This window comes from Elephas maximus, chromosome 19, assembly GCF_024166365.1.
Source record: "Elephas maximus indicus isolate mEleMax1 chromosome 19, mEleMax1 primary haplotype, whole genome shotgun sequence".
In the NCBI taxonomy this organism is placed as follows: Eukaryota; Metazoa; Chordata; class Mammalia; order Proboscidea; family Elephantidae; genus Elephas; species Elephas maximus.
In genome coordinates this window covers 40,163,832-40,187,032 of record NC_064837.1, presented here as the reverse complement: position 1 = coordinate 40,187,032, position 23,201 = coordinate 40,163,832, and positions in this window count along the sequence as shown.

Sequence of the window (23,201 nt, the reverse complement as noted above, 5' to 3'; positions counted from 1 at the left end):
CCGTGGCACCACCAGGCTTTCCATTTCTCTCCTTAGCATTTATATATTTTTTAAAATCTTCTGTCTCCCCCAATTAGAATATAAGTTTCATGAAACCAGAAACCAGAAACCAAACCCAGTGCCATCGCGTCGATTCCAACTCATAGTGATCCCGTAGGATCCCGTAGAACTGCCCCATACAGTTTCCAAGGACAGCCTTGCGGACTTGAACTGCCAACCCTTTGGTTAGAAGCAGTAGCACTTAACCACTGTGCCACCAGGGTTTCCCAAATCTTCATGAGGATGAGTATTTATTACATATATATATGTATAGCACTGGGTTTGGGTTATATATATGTGTGTGTGTGTACATGTATATATGTATATATAATTGGCTGATTAATCTCAAGAGTCTCAGATAGTACATGACACATTGTCTGCATCCAGTAAATACTTGTTGAAAATTTAATTTATCAATGTGTGAATTAGCTGGTTTCTGAATATGTCCTAGCTGTGCAAAAATCTGCTCATTTTCAATTAAAAACATGTTATTGAGAAAAAGCCTAAGTTTGCTTAGAAATACCATGGCATTAATAAATAGAAAATGTACTCCACAGCAGCAGTAGGTCATACAGAATATAAGATTAAACCAGCTGTCTATGGAATTCTGGAAGAGTAAACAGAAATTCTACAAGAGTAAATACAAATTCAGTTCATTATTTTCTAACCTTGGCTAAAACTTTTCCCTCCAAATGGACAAGTTGTGCTGAAAAAATGACCTGTTTGCAGACAGCAAATGCTGTTGCTGAGGGGCTGAACCAGGCGTGGGAATCCTGAATCAGGCCTCTGAAATCACCTCTCAACTTGCAAAGGAGGGAAAGGGCTGCTGGAACAGACGCAGCGCAGGGTTGTGCCAAGGCGAGTGCAGAAGCGCTCTCTCTGCCGAATCTTGCTCCTGCCTTATGCTTCTTGGAAGCAGAATGTGGTTGTTAATATATTAGAAAGACTGGGGACTACAAAGAGGAGGAGGAAGAGCTGGGACACTGCTCAGCAAATACTTTAGAGTGCCCCAGGGAGTGAGGGAAGTGCCTGGAGTAAGTGAGACTGTTTACCAAACAAAGCTTATAGCATCACATTTCGTATTTTGCCTGCCTCTGTCTGTGTGAGGCATGTAGAAATGCCTTTGACTATGGCATTCCCTTGCTCTGCTGGGTTTAATTAAACTTGCTTTGTGCTTCGAAAATCTGCAAACTCTTTGCAGTTGAGGGGAGAAAACCAGGGGTTATTCACATGGGTAGATTTTTCCCTTTAACTCACCAGATGAAATGCTTTGTTGTCTGCACTGACGCTGGTGGTTGCAGCGTGGTGCCAGAATCCATTAACAGAGCCTGCTCAACATGCCTGTGAAATGGAATTGCCGCCTAACTCTAGTGCACCTGATTGATGGCCTCAGAGGGGAAGGTCACTAGATTTTGGCCCTTATCAGAGATCTGTCATACTGTACAACGGCCCCACAGCAATGAATGGGAAACGATGCATGCCCTTATTGGAGCAAAGGAAGCAGTGGTGCTGGGGTTTCCTGAACTTCCCAGGGTACCATACTCCATTTCCTGTGTGAATGGCTAGTGAGTATTGGCGGCTTGACCCAATAACAGATTACCTTTCACTTGTTACAAAGAAATAACATTATCTACCGAATTGTCAGCATGAAAAATTAATCTTTGCTGACACTAAATCAAAGCAAAAAACCCGTCGCCCATCAAGTCAATTCTGACTCATAGTGACCCACAGGACAGAGCAGAACTGCCCCATAGGGTTTCCAAGGAGTGCCTGGTGGATTCGAACTGCTGACCTTTTGGTTAGCAGCCAAACTCTTAACCACTACACCACCAGGGTTTCCTTGGTGGCACTAGGATGTCATATTTCAGTTGAGAGATAAGAGAAATCAAGGAATGAAAAGGAAATGCTTCCTTGCAGAGACCAGGGAATGATTTCACCTCATTTAAAGGAAAACACAAAGCTGAAAAAAAAAAAAGTGATTGAAGAACATAACAAAATTGATTCTTGAGCAGAAGCCTGAAACTCTGGAAGCCTCAAACTTCTTAAAGTCCAAAAATGACCTCATGCCATGTGCTCTTAGTTTAAAGTCACAGAAACTACAAATTGCTCTCCTGTGGCAGGTCAGCCTGGCCCATGGCCACAGAAGAGTACAGCTTACATAATGGATTTCCAAAGCTTCCAGAAAACATGAGTTGCTGTCGAGATGATTTCAACTCGTGGAGACCCCACTTGTGTCAGAGTAGAGCTGTGCTCCATAGGGTTTTCAATGGCTAATTTTTTGGGAAGTAGATTTCCAGGTCTTTCTTGTGAGGGGCCTTTGAGTGGACTTGAACCTCTTTCAGTTAGCAGCCGAGTATATTAGCCATTTGTGTCACCCCAGGACTCCCTCCAGAAAGCACACCTATCACTTAATTACTCCCCTTGCCCACTGACTGCTACTTGAATTCCATCAACGATGTGAATTTCTTCTCTTGCTCATTATAGCTCCTCCCTGATCCTGTCTCCTGTTTCTGTAATGTCCCAAGTGCCTTCATGACTTTGCACGCGCTACTTCTGGTACAAAGTTTCCCAAGCTAGTCTTCTTTGGTGGATTTGGAGATTTCAAATGAGCCCCATTCTATATCACCTGACACTGCTATTGCAGATAATTAGTAATGAGTCAAACAGCCTTGGGATAGTTCCTACACTTGATTTCCTAATATCTCATATTATTTGTATTGGAGATTCATAAAGTGATACCTAGAAGCTGCCGGACTTTGGTTTCAAGTCCCAACATTTCAGCGTGAGGTACTAACGTACCCTACCTGTTCATTGATCTTCCTGCTACTTAACATGCTTGCTTCCTTACATCTAGACTCCAATTCCTGGTACGTATTCCTGATTTTGGGCATAAAGGAAAAAAAATTATCACCCTTTACCTCTCCTTGAAGCTACAGAAAGAGACGGGGATGCAACTTCGAGGTGGATGAAAAGGGCCTCTATCCAAGGTGGACTCAGTCACGCACCCATGAGAAGTGAATGCAAACTACGACACAAGATATATTTCAAGGGGTTTTAATCCCAAGCACTCACCCATGTCTTAAACACCCTATTCTTAATGCCCTCCTTTGCCTAATGAACATTTACATCAACTCAAGTCACAGCCTAAGCATTAGCTCTTCAAAATGGTATTCACTGACCACTGTGTCAAGAATAGAAACTTCATATTGCAAATTTCATAGCATCTTGATTTTTTTTTCCTTTCATGATCCTTGTTTCAATTTCCACTGTGGATTTTCTATACCTTACATGAGAAAGAAGCTGCCTGTTTTGTTTATTGCAGTATCTCTGTATCTATCATAGTAGCTTGCCCATGATGAACAAATATTGTTGGTTGAATGAGTAGATAGACTAAAATACAATTGTCTCTTAGAAGGGGAATACCCATATATTCAAAGCAATATTAGCACCTTTACTAAGAGTAGGTTATCACAGGAAGACAGCACTGTGGTAGATAAAGACCGTGAAGACAATGGCTAGTGTTACACCTTACTTATACCATATCTTCAAGAAAGTTACTTAACCTCAACGTCTACTTACTTATCAGACTTGTTATAAAAATGACATCAAGCAATGCATGAGGAAGTACTACATTGTACCACATCAGTTACTATGATGATGCTTCCTATGACTGTCGTTGTTAGAACCAGTAGGTTCTGACTCATAAGTATCCTATGTACAACAGAATGAAACAATGCCCAGTCTTGCACCATCCTCACAATTGATGCTATGTTTGAGCCCCTTGTTGCAGCGACTGTGTCAATCCATCTCATTGAGGGTCTTCCTCTTTTTCACTGACCCCTCTACTTTACCAAGAATGATGTCTTTCTCCCGGGACTGGTCCCTCCTAATAACCTGTCCAAAGTACCTAACACAAAGTCTCACCATACTTACTTCTAAGAAGCACTCTGGCTATATTTCTTCCAAGACAAACTTGTTCGTTCTTCTGGCAATCCATGGTATATTCAATATTCTTCACCAACAACATAATTCAAAGGCACCCATTCTTCTTCAGTCTTCCTTATTCATTGTCCAGCTTTTGCATACATATGAGGCCACTGAAAATATCATGGCTTGGGTCAGGTGCACCTTTGCACGCAAATTGACATCTTTGCTTTTCAATGCTTGAAAGAGGCCTTTTGCAGCAGATTTGCCCAGTCAATATGTTGTTTGATTTCCTGACATCTGCTTCCATAGGCGTTGATTTTGAATCCAAATAAAATGAAATCCTTGACAACGTCAATTTTTCTTCACTTATCATGTTTTTGTTGGTCTAGTTGTGAGGATTTTTGTTTTTGTTGAGGTATAATCCACACTGAAGGCTGTAGTCTTTGATCTTCACCAGTACTTCAAGTCCTCTTCACTTTCTGCAAGCAAGGTTGTGTCATCTGCATAACGCAGGTCGTTAATGAGTCTTCCACCAATCCTGATGCCACATTATTCTTCATATAGTCCCCTGATGCCACATTTTTCTTGATATAGCCCAGCTTCTTGGATTATTTGCTCAGCATACAGATTGAATAAGTATGGTAAAAGGATACAAGCCTGATGCACATCTTTCTTGATTTTAAACCATGCAGTGTCTCTTAGCTCTGTTTGAATGCCTGCCTCTTGATCTATGTACAGGTTCCTTATGAGCACAATTAAGTGTTCAGGAATTCCCATTCTTTGTAATATTATCCATATTTTATTACAATTCACATGGTCAAATGCCTTCCCATAGTCAATAAGACACAAGTAAACATTTTTCTGTTATTCTTTGCTTTCATCTGAGATCCATCTAACATCAGCAATAATATCCCTTCTTCCATGTTCTCTTCTGAATCTGTGTTAAACTTCTGGCAGTGCCCTGTCAATGTACTGCCGCAACTGCTTTTGAATGATCTTCAGCAAAATTTTACTTGCCTGTGAAATTAATGATATTGTTTGATAATTTCCACATTCGGTTGGATCACCTTTCTTTGAAATGGGCAGAAATATAGATATCTTTTTTTTTTTTTCCAGTCTGTTAGCCAGGTAGCTGTCTTCCAAATTTCATGACATAGACAAGTGAGCACACCCAGAGCTGCATCCGTTTGCTGAAACATCTTAATTGGTATTCCAGCAATTCCTGGATCCTTGTTTTTCTCCAATGACTTCAGTGCAGCTTAGACTTTGCCCTTCAATATCATCAGTTCTTGATCATATGCTACCTCCTGAAATGGTTGAATGTCAACCAGTTCTTTTTGGTACAGTGACTCTCTATATTCCTTCCATCTGTTTTTGAGGCTTTCTGCATCTTTCAGTAGTTTGCCCATAGAATTCTTCAATATTGCAGCTTGAGGCTTGACTTTTTTCAGCTTGAGAAATGCAGAGCGTGTTCTTCCTTTTTTGTTTTCTAACTCCAGGTCTTTGCACATTTCATTACAATATTTTACTTTGTCTTCTTTAGCTGCCCTTTGAGTCTTCTGTTCAACTCATTTACTTCATCATTTCTTCCATCCACTTTAGCTACTCTACATTCCAGAGTAAGTTTCAGAGTCTCCTTGGACGTCCATTTCAGTCTTTTCTTTCTTTCCTGTTTTTTAATGACCTTATTCTTTCTTCATGTATGATGCCCTTGATGTTATCCCACAACTCGTCTGGCCTTTGGTCATTAGTGTTCAATGCATCAAATCTGTTCTTGAGATGGTCTCCAAATTCAGGTGGGAAATACTCAAGTTTGTATTTTGGCTTTCTTTGACTTATTTTATTTTTCATTAGCTTCAACTTGAACTCACATATGAGCAATTGATGGTCTTTTTTGCAGTTGGCCCCTGGCCTTGTTTGGACAGATGATATTGAGCTTTTCCATTATGTCTTTCTATAGATGTAGTCAATTTTATTCCTGTGTTTTCCAGGAAAATCCACGGGTAGAGTCACTGCTTGTGTTGCTGAGAAAAGGTATTGGCAATGAATAAGTCATTGGCCTCGCAAAGTTTTATCATTTGATCTCTGGAGTCATTTCTATCGCCAATGCCATATTTTCCAACTACAGATCCTTCTTTGTGTCCACCTTTCACATTCTAATCACCAGTAATTGCCAATGCATCCTGATTGCATCTTTAATCAATTTCAGACTGCAGAAGTTGGTAAAAATCTTCAATTTCCTTAATTTTTGGCATTAGTGGTTGGTGCATAAATCTGAATAATAGTCATATTAACTGGTCTTCATTGTAGGCATATGGATATTATCCTGTCACCCACAGCACTGCAATTCAGGACAGATCTTGAACTCTTCTTTTTGGCAATGAACATGACACTATTCCTCTTCAATTTGTCATTCCAGGCATGGTAGACCATATGATTGTCTGATTCAAAATGGCCAATACCCATGCATTTCAGCTCACCAATGCCTAGGATATCAATCTTTATGTATTACATTTCATTTTTGATGAGTTCAAATTTTCCTAGATTCACACTTTGTACATTCTATGTTTTGATTATTAATGGATGTTTGCCACTGTTTCTTCTCACTTTGAGTCATGCCACATCACCAAATGAAGGTCCTAAAATCTTTAATCCATCCACATCATTAATGTCAACTCTACTTTGAGGAGGCAGCTCTTCCCTAGTCATATTTTGAGTGCCTTCCAACCTAAGGGGCTCATCTTCCGACACTATATAAGACAATGCTCTGCTGCTATTCATAAGGTTTTCACTGGCTATTTTTTCAGAAGTGTACTGCTGTGTCCTTCTTCCTGGTCTGTCTTAGTCTGGAAGTTCTTCTGAAACCTGTCCACCGTAGGTGACCCTGCTGGTATGTGAAATACTGGTGACAAAGCTTCCAGTATCACAGCAACACATAAGCTACCACAGTGCAGCAAACTGACAGACTCCTGGTGGTTCCTCGGATTACAGGCCCTTAAATCCCAAAAGTATTGGAGTCTGAATGAATAGCTCTAAACCTCAGTCACAGGTATCAACAACCCATATGGGTCTACAAAGTCAGAGTGAGTTTGCAAAACCACAGTATTCTTTTTTTCTATTAGTCTGAATTCAATATATAAGAGGCTCTCCTTAAGGTGAGGAGCTAAGTGTACTTAGGCTGATAGAGGAATACGTCACTGAAGACGTTTAACCTGAAGCCATGATGGAAAGAGTTTTGAAGGTGAGAAGACATTGAAAGATGGGCCATAAAACCTTGAAAACATGAAAAGAAAGGAAAGTTTGACTCCCAACTTAGATATGTGATAAAGAAGCAGAAAGCAACAATCCATCAGAAAGGCAGTCAGAAGGCAATCACGTTTTAAAGCATTTCTGCTGTGCTGCAGGGAAGTTTTCTGAAGTCCAGGTCTCAGGGTGTCAACCAGGTGATTGTTAAAATGATAGGTACCCTGACCTGGGAGACACCAAGCTAACCTAGTCTTCATTCACAATGGTCCAAAATTGGCATATTAACTCCCCAAATATGGGCCATCGCCAAACCAAATATTAGGATGAAGGACTAAGAAGGATGAGAAATGCTTTCTAACATTTTTCCCTCACATTTTATCAAATTAAACACCCAATTCCCGTTTAGCTTAGGCTGGTTTTCTGATTATAGGTACCCTGTCAAATTCATTGTCCTTAAAACAGGATTTGAAATTGTATAGTTTAAGGTCAGATTTTACTGGGTAAATTTGCATTAAATCTTTGGACAATAACTGCATTATTCAACTGACTTACTTTGGTTCATAGGTATTTGGTGAACTGACTAAACTGAGGAATCCCTGGCGGAGTGGGGACGGGGGGTGGGGAGACACTAGGCAATCTTTTACCATTCAAGAAAGATTGCCGGAGGAATATATAATAAAAATAAACAACAAAAACCCAAAAAATAGTTTAGTTTCCAGGTATGTTGGTATTCTAGGGCTGCAATAACAAAATACCACAAAGTGGGTGGCATTAAAGAACAAATTTATTGTCTCACAGTTCTGGAGGCTAGGAATCTGAATTGAGGGTGTTGGCAAGGCTATAGTCTCTTGTAAATCTCTAGAACATACTTTCTTGCCTCCCTCATCTTCTGTTAGCCCCAGAATTTGTAGATGCATCTTCAAATGGCTGTCTTTTCTCTCTATGTCTGTCTCTGTGTCTCTTCTCCTGTTTTATAAAGACACCACCCAGATGGGATTAGGACCCACCCTATTCCTGTATAACCTCGTGTTAACTGACCCTATTCTTCAAACAGGATGGCATTCACATGTATTGGTATTGGAGGTTAGGACTTCAACACATTTTGAGGGGTGTGTAATCGAATCCATAACATTGGGCTAAATTCAGTATGGATTTAGAAAAGTCCTGAACCAGCAGTATGTTGACACCAAAGAGACTCATAATATAAAGGCAAACCTCAAGGTTTCTTTTAAGGATTGCTAGCACAGATCTAAAACAAACCAATATGGATGGAGAGGACGTTACAGCAGTCTTCTCGACCAATGGCTACCAAGATCTTGACTTTTCCCAGGTTGCTGTCATGAAATTTGTCTTGTTCTAGCAATTAAAAGAGATTCATATCTGCATAGTAGAAACTTGTGCGATGACTCCAAGGCAGCTCCTCAAAATAGCTAACTCTATTTTGTTTTGTTTTCCTCAGTAGAAGAATTCGATGCCAACATTCAAATTCCTTATTCAAACAGTGAGTGTATCTGAAAGACACAGTTCTTTCTGTATTGCCTGACTTTGTTTTGTTTTGTTTTCAAAACAAGCAAAAACATCTGTTTAGTACAGAAAAGAATAACTCTGAAGAAACTTAAGCTTTTAGGGGGTTGGTGACATTTATTAAGCACTTACTAGGCTAAATCAAACGATATATTGCATTGGGCAAATCTGCTGCAAAAGACCTCTTTCAAGAGTTTAAAACCAAAGATGTCACTTTAGGACTAAGGTCCCCCTGACCCAAGCCATGGTATTTTCAATTGCCTCATATGCATGGGAAAGCTGGACAATGAAAAAAGAAGACCAAAGAAGTGATGCATTTGAACGATGGTGTTGACAAAGAATATTGAGTAGATTATGGACTGCCAAGAGAATGAACAAATCTGTCTTGAAAGAAGTATAGTCAGAATGCGCCTTAGAAGAGAAAATGGTGAGAACATGGCTTATAAACTTTGGACATGTTATCAGGAGGGACTAGTCCCTGGAGAAGGACAACAGGCCTGGTAAAGTAGAGGGTTGGTGAAAAAGAGAAGACCCTCAACAGTGGCTGCAACAATGGGCTCAAACATAGCAATAATTGTAAGGATGGTGCAGGACCAGTCAAGGCTTCCTTCTCTTGTGCATGAAGTTGCTATAAGTGGAAAACAATTAGATGGCACCTAACGACAACGTGCTAAATCCATCCCTGGGTGGAACAAATGGTTAAGTGTTTGGCTAGTAACCAAAAGGTTGGTAGTTCGAACCCATCTAGAGGCACCTCAAAAGAAAGCCCTGACAATTTGCTTCTGAGAAGTCACAGCCTTGAAAACTATGGAGTACAGTTCTACTCTGCACATGTAAGGTCACCATGAGTTGGAATCTACTCGAGGGCAATTTTTTTTTCTTTTTTGGTATGCTAGATCCAGGATGCTAAAGGGAATCTGAAACTCTCAGGTGTTTTATTGGAGAAACAAAAATTATAATCTTGGTTTTAAAAGATCTTAAAGATGCTGTTAAAATAATCACTTTGTTTTTTTATGATGATCTTAAGGAGCCCTGGTGGTGCAGTGGTTAAAGTGCTTGGCAGCTAACCGAAAGCTCAGCAGTTCGAACCCACCAGTGGCTCTGTGAAGGAAAGATGGGAAGTCTGCTTCTGTAAAGATGTACAGCCTTGGAAACCCTATGGGACAGTTCCACTGTGTCCTATAGGGTCACTTCGAGTTGGAATCCACTAGACAGCAATGCGTTTGGTTTTTTGATTTGGTATCTGCGATACAGAATGTGAGTGCTTGTGTGTTGTGTGTATGTGTGTGTGGTGGGGGTGGAGAGTTTATGTTTGTTTTAGGTCTGCTAAATTTGGGAGTTCCTCTTCACTCTGTAATAAATTAAATTTTATAAATTATCACAGTGAGATGGAAATTTCAGGATACCAAGAGATAAAAATACTCAGAGTTTCACAAACCCTTTATTTTGTCTCAAATGCATAGAACGAAAAAGAGGTAAGTATTATCAACTCTACTTTCAGGTCTCTTTCTATAGGTAGGAATCATTTCATTGTCCCTGGACCCTAAATTTTGTACTCACTCCTTGATGATTTGACACAAATGACAGAGCTGGTGCCCATAGTTTATAATTAAATCACTGTTAGCCTAGACTGGACTTGGTCCCACCAAGATGGTGGCAAGGAATAGAAGGAGGCTATCTAGTGATCGGAGTAGATGGCCTTTGGTAAATTTAATCACACCCCTGCCTACGGTGAGTTCCATTACAACTTATGATTGCTTTATTTTGCATTCAAATGACAAGTTTATGTTTAACCTATTTAGTGAGACATAAATACAAAAAAAAAAAAAAGAGCAAGGAAGCAGAATTCCTAAACAAAGCCTTGGGGATTTGCAGATGTGCGTCTATCTCCTTTAGTGCAGTTATGCAAATGATTTACAGGAAAGTGCACAGAAAACGTGTCTGGCATATCTTGCTTTAGAGCAGTGATAGTAATCTATAACCCTCTCATATTTGTCCACAAGAAAGAAACATCATTATGTGCCTGTTTGGGGCGGGGAGGGTGGTTTCATTTGGGAAGTCTGAGGATTCTCATCACGCATGTGTGTGTGTGTGTGTGTGTGTGTGTGTTTATAGAAATGTTTCCAGTGTTATCTCTGAGATGGGGGTCAAGGGACTCACAGCGGTTTTGGTTGGGGGGGAGAATTTGCATTTGCTTTTTTTTTTGATAAAATTTTTATTTTGAAATAAAGCCACATATACAGAATGGTTGCAAAGATAGATAGTACCAAAAACCAAAACCAAACCCGCTGCCATGGAGTTGATTCTGACTCACAGTGACCCTACAGGACAGAGTAGAACTGCCCCATAGGGTTTCCAAGGAGTGCCTGGGGGATTCCAACTGCTGACCTTTTGGTTAGCAGCCGTAGGTCTTAACCATTATGCCACCAGGGTTTCCATTCATAGTAGAGAGTTCCCATATACTCCTCGTGCAATTTCCCACATTGTAAACATCCTACATCGCCACGGTATGCTTATTACAACTAAGAAACCATCATCGGTACCTTACTGGAAACTAAACTCCAGGCTTTACCCAGATCTCACTAGTTTATTCACTAATACCTTTTACAGTGAGACCAAATTGTTACTTTATACCTTTTTTGTAATGATTGGAATTGATAACCTTCTGCAACATTCTTTGCAATTCATAAAACTGTTTAAAAAATTCCAACATACATGTGTAATTTACAATTACTTCGATTAGAGATTTGTCCAACACTTGCTTATCCAAACCAAAAACCAAACCCACTGCTGTTGAGTCAATTGCAACTCATAGCGACCCTAGAGGACAGAGTAGAACTGCCCCATAGAGTTTTGAAGAAGCACCTGGTAGATTCCAACTGCTGACCTTATGGTTAGCAGACATAGCTTTTAACCACTGCGCCACAGGGGTTTCCTACTTGCTTTTCAGGAACCTAAAATACGACTAAGATGCTCTGAGGAATGGAGAAGAGACAGGTGAAAAGGGGAATATAGCCCTTTCCCTTAATTTACTTCTAGTGTTTATTTTTAAAATTATGTACATTTTCACAAACAAAAATTTTAATTAGAATTATCAGTAATTTAATTATAAAAAAATACAGGGATTATTAAAAATGTAGTTATAAAATGAAAAGAGCTATTCATAATTTTAAACATATTCCAGGCATGATTCAAGGTATTTTACATGCTTTATATATGCATTATCTCACTTAAGACCCCCAATAACCACATACAAACAAATGGCTATTATACTCACCTATCTATAAAAACCTAAGGAACCAAAGAGTTAGATGACTGTATAAATTAAGACAGTAACAACTGGAGCTAGGATTTGGACCTCTTTATGATTCTAAAGGGTGTGTTTCCTTCCACTCTGCCATGCAGTTTCTGTCAACAAGTTAAACTTGACCATTCTAAGGACAAACAAGTTGACTTTGCTATTTCTGAACTCAAGCTAACTGACAGGGCAGGTAAATCAAGGCAGGAAGGCAGGCAGTGGACAGTAAAATTTAAAAAAGGAGATTGACCAAAAGGAGAATGCAGTGCACATTAATTTTGCACATTTTGCATAATCTTTAATGGCCATTTTAAATCACCATGTGCTCAAGACGTTAGGAATATAAAGTACACTCAACTTCAGTACTCCTTAATGTGCTTGTAGCTCATAACTGGGACTGCGTTCCACTCTGATTTGTTCCTGTTTTCATTAAATCTTGGGCTTTTAAAAAATTTTATTTCTTCATCCTGTAGATTCACTCATAAAATACATTGAGGAATCATATCTTCTCTTGAGGTCTTTTTTTTTTTTTTTTCTTCCAGGTACTGTATATTCCAAAGTGATGGCCCAGAGGTGAAATAGAGATTAAGTAGTGGAAGATGCATTGAGAAGGAGGCTGCAGCTCTGGTTAAAAGAATAAAGCAGAGTGAGATTTGAAGAGGAAATCGGCTCTTTGCTTAAAGTATCTTCCTCTTTTAATATGGGTGAGAGTTGGCACTTTTTACTGGAGATGTGTTTTCATGAAACTTTATATTTATTCACAGGGTTTATAGCTTGGACAGTAAGAATACAGCTAGAAAATCTGACAGTTTACTGAAATTCAGAGTTTTCTAAAAGTTTGGCTTTTTATCTGGATGGAGTACATACCCAAGACTTGGTTAAGTACTTACTTAGCTTAGGTTACTTACTTTATCTAAGGCTATGGGAAGCGTTAGAACAGTTAGATTAAGACAGTATCATGGATTGAATTATGTCTCCCCAAAAATGTGTATATTAACTTGGTTAGGTCATGATTCCCAGTATCCTGTGTTTGTCCTCCATTTTGTGATTGTAAATTTTATGTTGAGAGGATTAGGGTGGGATTGTAACACCACCCTTACTCAGATCCAGTGTAAAAGGGGTTTCCCTGGGGTGTGGCCTGTACCACCTTTTATCTTCCAAGAGATAAAAGGAAAGGGAAGCAAGCAAAAAGTTGGGGACCTCATACCACCAAGAAAGCAGCGCCAGGATCGGAGCACGTCCTTTGGACCCGGGGTCCCTGCACTTGAGAAGCTCCCCAACCATGGAAAGACTGAAGGCAAGGACCTTCCTCCAGAGCTGACAGAGAGAAAGCCTTCCCCTGGAGCTGACACCCTGAATTTGGACTTGTAACCTACCAGACTATGAGAGAATAAATTTCTCTTTGTTGAGAATTTGTGGTATTTCTGTTATAGCAGCACTAGATGACTAAGACAGACAGCATAAAAGCCTTAAACAAAACTGTGCTTAGTTTACAAAAAAGGAGAGTGGAAACCCCAAAAAATCAAATGCCAGAGCTTGAGAGTAGTATAAAACTAGTTACAGATCTCACTACTATACATTCTCAGTTCTTGAGGAAAAGCTTCCCAAAGAAAGATACAATATAACTCAATGTGTAAATGAACATATAAATATAGCTAAGATGAATAAAATTCCTATCTCCTCCATTAGAGTTTAAGCTGCTTGGAGGCAGGAATATTCCTCCTTTTTTCATATACCATCCAGTTTACAACGAGCACTTCAAACAGGGCCCTCCCCGGTAAACCTATTCGTTGTTCACAACAAAAGTGAACAAAAGGTGCATTCATTTGTATCATGATTCTAGGAGAAAGATCCAAGGGTCTGAATTTAGAACACTCTGATCTGCCAGCTGTCACTTCCTAGCTAGTATGTGACTTCCGAAATGTAAATTACAATACAGAGTTGTGATGACATAAGAAAAAGTATTTTTAAAAGTATAGGCCAATATATAATGTTTTGTGGTGAATAGTCTCAGACATTGTTAAATAAATTAGCTGACCTTGATTATATTATTCCTACAAAGATGTTTTTCTGGGTTTACTAAGGTTGTGGAAACTATGACAAAAATTGTGTAACAGGTGTTGTAGGGGAAAAACATTACAAAGTTTAGTAAAGCAAAAACAAAGTTTTATTCGGCGTATATTAAAAAAGACAAAAGTTAAGAAGTAGACAAGCCTGCCTGAGTCCAAGGAAATATTACAGTAAGCAAGAATGGGAAAACGGACAAGCATGTTACCACAGTCATGTCTGCCCCAGTCCAAGGAAGGTTACAGAGTAGACAAAAGTGGGAAAACGGACAAACATGCTGCCACAGCCATGTCTGCCAAGTCCAAGGAAGGTTACAGAGTCATCAGTATATATTAACATTACAAATGGGCAAAACCATTGAAAGCTTCACCTTTTTACAGATTGACTAGAAACTGTCATCTAACCTTTTGAATTGTCTTTCTAACAATCACTGGTACAGGTTTCAGGAACAATAGTCAGTAGGGTCTTCACTGGTCCAACAAATTTCTATTCACTAAATGTTAATAGAAAAAGGTAAGAGTGGATCCTGAAGCCAGCTCGTCAGACGTGGATTGGACTGGACAGTGGGTTGGAGAGAGATGCTGATGAGGAGCGAGCTACTTGCACCAGGTGGACACTTGAGACTGTGTTGGCATCTCCTGTCTGGAGGGGAGATGGGAGGGTAGAGGGGGTTAGAAACTGGCAAAAGGGTCACGGAAGGAGAGACTGGAAGAAGGGAGCAGGCTGAGAGTAAATGGGAGTATGTAGTAAGGTGTATATAAATTTATATGTGAGAGACTGACTTGATTTGTAAACTTTCACTTAAAGCACAATAAAAATTATTAAAAAAAAGAAGATAAGAGTGGAAAGTCTTTTGTGTTCTGGCTTATGTGAAAGTTTCTCTAAAAGATATTTTCCAAGATTATTCTATTGTCTTTATCTGTCAGGGCCCAGTTGATGTGTGTGTCCTTGTGAGTCCAGCTCCAGCTGGGTCACATTCTCTATATTCAAGGACAAGGAATAGTAACTCCAATATTATTTCCTAAATCAGTGGTAAACCAGAATATACCACTTGCCATTTATGAAATATTATTCTGGATTCCAAAGAGACACATTTCAAGAGAAAGACATAACACAGAGTTTATTTACTAGTAAGAAGGCCACCCTATCATTAATATATCATATTTAATCTGGTTTTCAGATTAAGTGGGATGTTGTTCTTGTTGTATGCCATCAAGTTGATTCCAACTCATAGCGACCTACACCTAGAGTAGAACTGCCTTATAGGGTTTCCTAGGTTGAAATATTTATGGGAGCAGATTGCCAGGTCTTTTCTCCCGCAGGTCCTCTGATGGGTTCTAATCCCTAACCTTTCGGTTCACAGCTAAGCACTTTAACCATTGCACTACCAAGAGTCCTTATTAATTGGGATGATGATGCCTCAATTGCCATTCTTCTAAGTTAAGCTTTAGAACGAGGTGATTCATCCTGGAAAACTTCAAATGGTGCAGAATGATAGCTGGCATTTCATTTTATTTTATTATATAAAGTATTTAATCTGTCCCCAGCTTTTGCAGTGCAATTGGCCACTGACTTAGGCTGTCTAAGGATTTGATGGCTAGTAACTCATAAGCTCACAGAAGAAACAGGTAAGGGCGTGAGGAAGCATGAAAGAAAAGGGAATAAATCAAGTAAAGTTGCTAGCTATCTCTGTGGAACTTCAAGCCTCAGCCTGATCCCTCAGGGAGTTTTGAAATGTAAATTACGCCTCAGCCTGTGCTTCCTGGAGGCAGGGGAACACCAGTTAGTCCTTGACATCTGGTGGTAGTGCTGGGGGATGGGAGTGGGAGGGTGTGACTCAGTGGGTGGCAACATGGCTCAGCAAAGGAATTCTAGAGACTGAATATAGAACTAGAAAGCCAAAAAGAACCAAAGCAACTTTTCTTCTTCTGTCTCATTTCCCCACAGTGTCTCTTGTCTCTTCTCTCCGAAGGAGCCCTCCCTCAGCTGCTTGTCAGCATATATGGACCTCCAAGTGGCTAGTCAAGCTTTTCCCCTTCAAGGAAAACTGCTCACAGGCAACAGCTTTTAAGTCTCTTAGCTCAAGGCCGGGAAAGAGGGAAACTGATTGGCTCAGGTAGCGATCTCTGTTCCCAGGAGCTGTAGAGGAGCAAAGTAGGGGTATAGGGGAGGACAGGGGCAGTGTAACAGGGCTAAAAACCCATCCGTTCACCTCCAGCTTGGTCATGGCAGCACTCCGAAAATCAGTGTGGGCTGGGCAAAAACAAAGAAAAACCAAACCTGTCGTGGTCCAGTCGATTTCAACTCACAGTGACTCTATATGTCAAGGTAGATCTGCCCCATAGAGTTTCCAAGGAGCGGCTGGTAGATTCAAACTGCTGACCTTTTGGTCAGCAGCCTTAGCTCTTAACCACTACACCAGGAAGGTCTCCAGTGGGCTGGGCAGGTACCTCAAAAACATGTCTGCGATACAACATATCATAGGATTCCCCAACACACGTACAAGAGTGAGTTGTTGTGTGCCATCAAATTGATTCTGACTTATAGACTCAGAGTAGAATTGCCCCATATGGCTTCCTAGGCTGTAATCTTGGTTTTCTTTTTTTTTTTTTTAATCTTGGGTGCCATTTAAATATTTTGCATTTAAATGTATTTACCCTGCAGGCTTGGTGGAGAACAAAAGCAGATTATGAGGTCTGTCAACTAATATCTTAATTATTCTCAATTGCATGTAATGTCAATAAAAACTGGAAATGCAGATATGCATAAACTAGCATCCTTGTTGCCTAAACAGTAGGATTGCTCTTAAGTGACTGAGTTTTATAGCTAATAGCACTGTAAATTGGTAAAAAAAAAAAAAGACCCTCTTAAAAAGCAATTTCATAAAAAGCATAAGAGCTATAAAAATGTTCATGTCCATTGACCCAGTAATTCTGCTTAAGAGAAACTATCATAAAGAGTTCAGAATATGGGGAAAAGCTTTATGTACTACATGTTTATTACAGAGGTAGTTACAGAGAAAAATAAAAATAATCTAAATATATTTCAAAAAGGGAATGATTTAATTAATCAGTAAAATTTTTTTTCAGTCATTTTTTCATTAAAATTATGGTTGCAAAGGGTAAGAAACCTCCTAGAAAAATGTTGATGTGCTTTTAATACTGAAAGGGAACTCTGACAACAAAGGTAAAAATGCATAGGGAAACAAAGAACCCCCCAAACCAAAAACATACCCTAAAACGTTAATCATGATTGAATCAGAGTAGTAAAATTTTATTTTTTTCTTTATTTTATGAATTGTTTCCACTGTGTATATTATTTTTTATAAAAGAAAACTACCTTACTAAAATTGCTAAGCTATCATCCCCACCTTCTTTATTGAGTGTTGTTTGTATACTCTAGAGCTGTTTCTTACTCTTCTTCAGTAGGCTACCAGCTCTCTTGAAACCTATTACTTTTTGAAAAGATTTTCTAAGTTAAAGACTGTATCTCTAAGTACTTGGAAACTACTGAGAGGAAAATAGAAAAGTCAGCCTAAGTAACTACTCTGGGGAAACTTAGGAAGGGCCTGGAGAAGTGGCCCAGTTGGAAAAAAAAAAATTACTACAGGCGAAGGAGAACTGTAAGTCTTCAGAAGTGTCTGAAACTGTCAAGTTTAAAACAGCAACCACATAGGAGGATCTACAGTAGTCAGTGTGTGTCTTATGAAGTATCTAGGAAAGCTACACAAGAGATAAAAAAAAAAAAGCAAATGCAAAAGTGACCATGAGCAATGTATATTTTCTTTTCCCAGTAACCTTGAGTTTAATTCTCCTGCCTGTTTATAAGACTCTGGGGCATTGTAAAACCTCAGAGAAGTGAAAGAATTTACATCCTCCATGCCCTGCTGGTGCAGTGGTTAAGAGCTCAGCTGCTAACCAAAAGGTCAGCAGTTCGAATCCATCAGCTGCTCTTTGGAAGCCCTAAAGGGAAGTTCTACTGTGTTGTATAGGGTCAATATGAGTTGAAATCAACTCAATGGCAACATTTTTTTTTTTTTTTTTTTTTTTTAATGCTCGGAATGGTGGTTTTCTTCTGAAGCTGTTCTGTGGGCAGAGCTATGTTTCCACAGTACTAAAAACCCTTTGCCATCAAGTTGATTCCGACGCACAGCAATCCTATAGGAGAGGGTAGAGCTGCCCTCACACAGTTTTCATGCTTATAATCTTTATAGAAACCCGGGTGGCGTAGTGATTAAGAGCTATGGCTGCTAACCAAAAGGTTGGCAGCTCGAATCCACCAGGTACTCCTTGGAAACCATATGGGGTAGTTCTACGCTGTCCTGTAGGGTGTCTATGAGTCGGAATCTACTCATTGGCAATGGGTTTTTTTTTAATCTTTATGGAAGCAGATTGCCAATCTTTCTTTCACAGAGCAGCTGGTGGATTCAAACCGCAGACCTTTCAGCTAGCAGCAGTGTTTAACCATGGCTCCACGAGGGCTCCTTGCATAATATGAAAGGTGAATTAAACTATAATGACATCATCATGGGTTGAAAACTGTAAGGCAACAATTTCCAAATTATGTTGTACAGAACACTAGTTCCACAAGATATCCCTTTAAGGAAAATAAATTGAGGGTGAAATGTATCCGCTATATATATTGCATACATGTCCTCTTAAACAAACAATATACTCCTAAGGAGCACTACAATAAACACAACTTTTTTTTAATCATTTCCCAAATTTTACTGCCCACCGGGCATTTTCTCCCTTCATGCAATAACTACTGTCATTGCATAAAAGTTGCTGTTGTTGTCGTTAGGTGCCTTTGAGTTGGATCCGACTCATAGTAACCTTATGTACAATAGAATATTCCACTGCCCTGTCCTGTGCCATCCTCATAACCTTTGTTATGTTTGAGCTCATCATTGTATCCACTGTGTCCGTTCATCTTGTTGAGGGTCTTCCTCTTTTTCACTGACCCTCTACTTTACCAATCCTGATGTTCTTTTCTAGGGAACGCTCCCTCCTGATAACATGTCCAAAGTAGGTTAGACTAAGTCTCACCATCCTCTCTTCTAAGGAGCATTTTGGCTGTACTTCTTCCAAGACAGATTTCTTTCTTCTTCTGGAGTCCAAAGTGTATTCAAAAATTTTCCCCAACGCCGTAATTCAAAGGCATCGATTCTTTTTTGGTCTTCCTTACTCATTGTCCAGCTTTCACATGCATATGAGGCAATTGAAAACACCACAGCTTGGGCTGCCACAACTTAGCCCTCAAAGTGATATCTTTGCTTTTAACACTTTAAAGAGGTCCTTTGCAGCAGATCTGCCCAGTGCAATGCATTGTTTGATTTCTTGACTGCTACTTCCATGGCTCTTGATTGTGGATTCAAGTAAAATGAAATCCTTGACAACTTCAATCTTTTTTCCGTTTATCATGACGTTGCTTATTGGTCTACTTGTGTGGATTTTTGTTTTCTTTATGTTGAGGTGGAATCCATACTGAGGGCTGTAGTCTTTGATCTTCAGAGTAAGTGCTTCAAGTCCTCTTCACTTTCAGCAAGCAAAGTTGTGTTATCTAAATATCACAGGTTGTTAATGTCTTCCTCCTATCCTGATGCTGTGTTCTTCTTCATGTAGTCCAGATTCTCGGATTACTTGCCTAGCATACAGATTGAATAAGTATGGTGAAAGGATACAACTCTGATGCACACCTTTCCTGATTTTAAACCACACAGTATCTCCTTGTTCTGTTCAAATGGCTGTCTCTTGGTCTACATCCAGGTTCCTCATGAGCACAATTAAGTATTCTGGGAATTCCCATTTTTCACAATATTATTCATAATTTGTTATGATCCACATAGTCAAATGCCTTTACATAGTCAATAAAACACAAGTAAACTTCTTTCTGGAATTCTCTGCCTTCATTCAGGATCCATCTGACATCAGCAATGACACCCCTCATCCCATGTCCTATTTTGTATCTTGCTTGACTTCCTAGTAGTTTCCTGTCAATGTAATGCTGCAACCATTTTTGAATTACCTTCGGCAAAATTTTACTTGTGTGTGATATTAATGATATTATTTGATAATTTCTGCATTCAGTTGGCTCACCTTTCTTTGGAATTCACAAAAATACAGATCTCCTCCAGTCAATTAGCCAGGTAGCTGTCTTGCAAATTTCTTGACATAGAGTAGTGAGTGCGTCCAGTGCTGCATCCTTTTGTTGTAGCATTTCAACTGGTATTTCATCAATTCCTGGAGCCTTGTTTTTTTGGCAATGTCTTCACTACAGCTTGACTTCTTCCTTCGGTACCAACAGCTCTTGATCCTATGCTACCTTCTGAAATATTTGAATGTCAACCAATTCCTTTTGGTACACTGACTCTGTGTATTCCTTCCGTCTTCTTTTGATGCTTCCTGTGTCGTTCAATATTTTGCTCATAGAATCCTTTAATACTGTGATTCGTGGCTTAAATTTTTTCTTCAGTTCTTTCAGCTTGAGAAATGCTGAGGGTGTTCTTCCCTTTTGGTTTTCTAACTACAGGTCTTTGCACAAGCCATTATAATGTTTTACTTTGTCTTCTCAAGGTGCCCTCTGAAATCTTCTGCTCAGCTCTTTTACTTTATCATTTCTTCCTTTCACTTTAGCCACTCGACATTCAAGAGCAAGTTTCAGAGTCTCTTCTGACATCCATTTTGGTCTTTTCCTTCCTTTCTGTCTTTTTAATGACCTTTTGTTTTCTTCATGTATGATGTCTATGATGTCATCCCCAACTTGTCTGGTCTTTGGTCATCCTTGAGATGGTTTCTAAACCTATCCTTGAGATGGTTTCTAAATCTATCCTTGCGATGGTTTCTAAATTCTGGCGGATATACTCAAGGTAGTACTTTGGCTCTTGTGAACTTGTTTTAATTTTCTTCAGCTTCGACTTTAACTTGCATATGAACAATTGATGGTCTGTTCCAAGTCAGCTCCTGGCCTTGTTCTGACTGACGATGTTGTGCTTTTCCATCGTCTCTTTTCACAGATGTAGTTGATTTGATTTTTGTGTATAAAAGAAAGGTGAAAACAATTCCGAGAATGAAGGTGAAATCAGGTCTCAGGATAAGGATCCACCAGCTGCACCTTGAAAATGCTATGTGGCAGTTCTACTCTGTCCTATAGGGTTGCTATGAATTGGAATCAACTCAATGGCTAGGGATTTTATTTTATTATTATGTTAAAGATGTCTTAGTGTATTTGGAAATATTTCTTTAATTTTTTTTTTATGTATAGAAAGGTATACTATATACTAAAACAAACATTTTACTAACTGAAGTTAGATACCAACCATACCTGACTGTTCCAACTTAAGTACAAATTCAACTTAAAGATGGATTTAGGAATGAAACTCTTTAATAATCCAGGGAGTGCCTGTATATAAATACAAAATTCTTTCTTCCATGCAAGAATGGTTCAGAATGCTGTCTATAATTGAAAAATATCAAAGAATAATACTATGGATATATTATTTAGCATATATATATATGTATATAAATAGCAAAACAACAACTAAAAGAGAAGAAAATGGTTGCTGAGGAGAGGGCGGGAATTAGGGAATGAGATGGGTGGGGCCAGAAGTGCAATTTTTTTTTTTTAATCTATAATTGGAAATTTTAAACTCTGTATATGGATTGGAAACCCTGGTAGTGTAGTGGTTAAGTGCTACGACTGCTAACCAAAGGGTCAGCAGTTTGAATCCACCAAGAGCTCCTAGGAAACTCTATGGGGCAGTTCTACTCTGTCCTATAGGGTCGCTATGAGTTGGAATAGACTCGACGGCACTGGATTTGTTTTTTTTTTGGTTTGGTATATGGATTAATTTAATACAGGAATTATTATTATTATTTTAATTTATGAACAAATACAAATAATGTGTAAAAATATCTCTTTATCTATTAGAAACATTCAAAAATCATCCAAACAGAAATCTTGTTATATAAGACTTGGTAATATGGGAGATTCTGTATATTTTTTTCTATAAATGGAAGTAAACACAAGTAACTAAGATACAAATCTAAAATAACAGCCTAGTAATAACCAAATGAAGTCTCTGGGTGGTGCAAGCAGTTAAGAGCTCAACAACTAACCAAAAGGTTGGTGGTTTGAATCCACCCAGAGGCATCTAAGAATACAGGCCTGGCAATTTGCATCTGAAAGGCCACAATCTTGAAAACTCCATGGAGCGGTTGTACTCTGCACACATGGGTGAGTCAGAATCAACTCCAGAGAAACTAACAACAACAATACCAAAACTGATTGGCAAGGAATGCTGAAGACTTGGTTGGATAAACCCAAGTCCAGCATATTAACCTCATAGACGCTCTGCATGAACACATGGCAAGTGTGTGAGATTTCTTTATTCATTTTATGTTTATCCAGAAGAAATCTCAATATTTTGCAGGGCTCAGAAGATCACTGGAATGCCAGTTATTATTTCACTGTTACTTGGTGGAAATACTGGCCAATCAATAAATCTAATATAGAAAACGATAATTTTTTTGTTATTTCTAATGACAAGAAACATTTTACTAGCGTAATTTTCAGAGTTTTCTTATATCTGCATATAGATGTTGGTAAGTTTCGATAAAATTGTATGCATTAAACCCTAAGATAGAAGAAAACACTGTACATCATAAAGAATTGATTATGTGTATACAAATATTTATAAGAAATTGTTGATCTCTTTAAAATAGCTAATAAGATATTTGAATTTGCATTTAAAAAAGATATTCTGACTGAAATACATAACAACAAAGTACTAAATAGATCAGAGGGTACAGATTTCTTCTACTGTCATTCAAGCTATTGAACCTGAGTGTACCAAGGGATCCTTAAAGAGTAAATCAAATTTCAGCTTTTTTACATTTGCAAACCATTTCTGAAATTTTATAAACCTGATGTTAAAATACGTTTATATAGTTTTATAATTTAAAAATATCAAAACATTTATTCATAATAAAAACATGGGATCAATACTTTGGCAATTTTTAAAGTCTCAGATATTTTGCATTTTCTGGTGAACAAGCGACGTTGTTAAATTTAGTAAATGGTATTTCAGCTGCGTATGGGC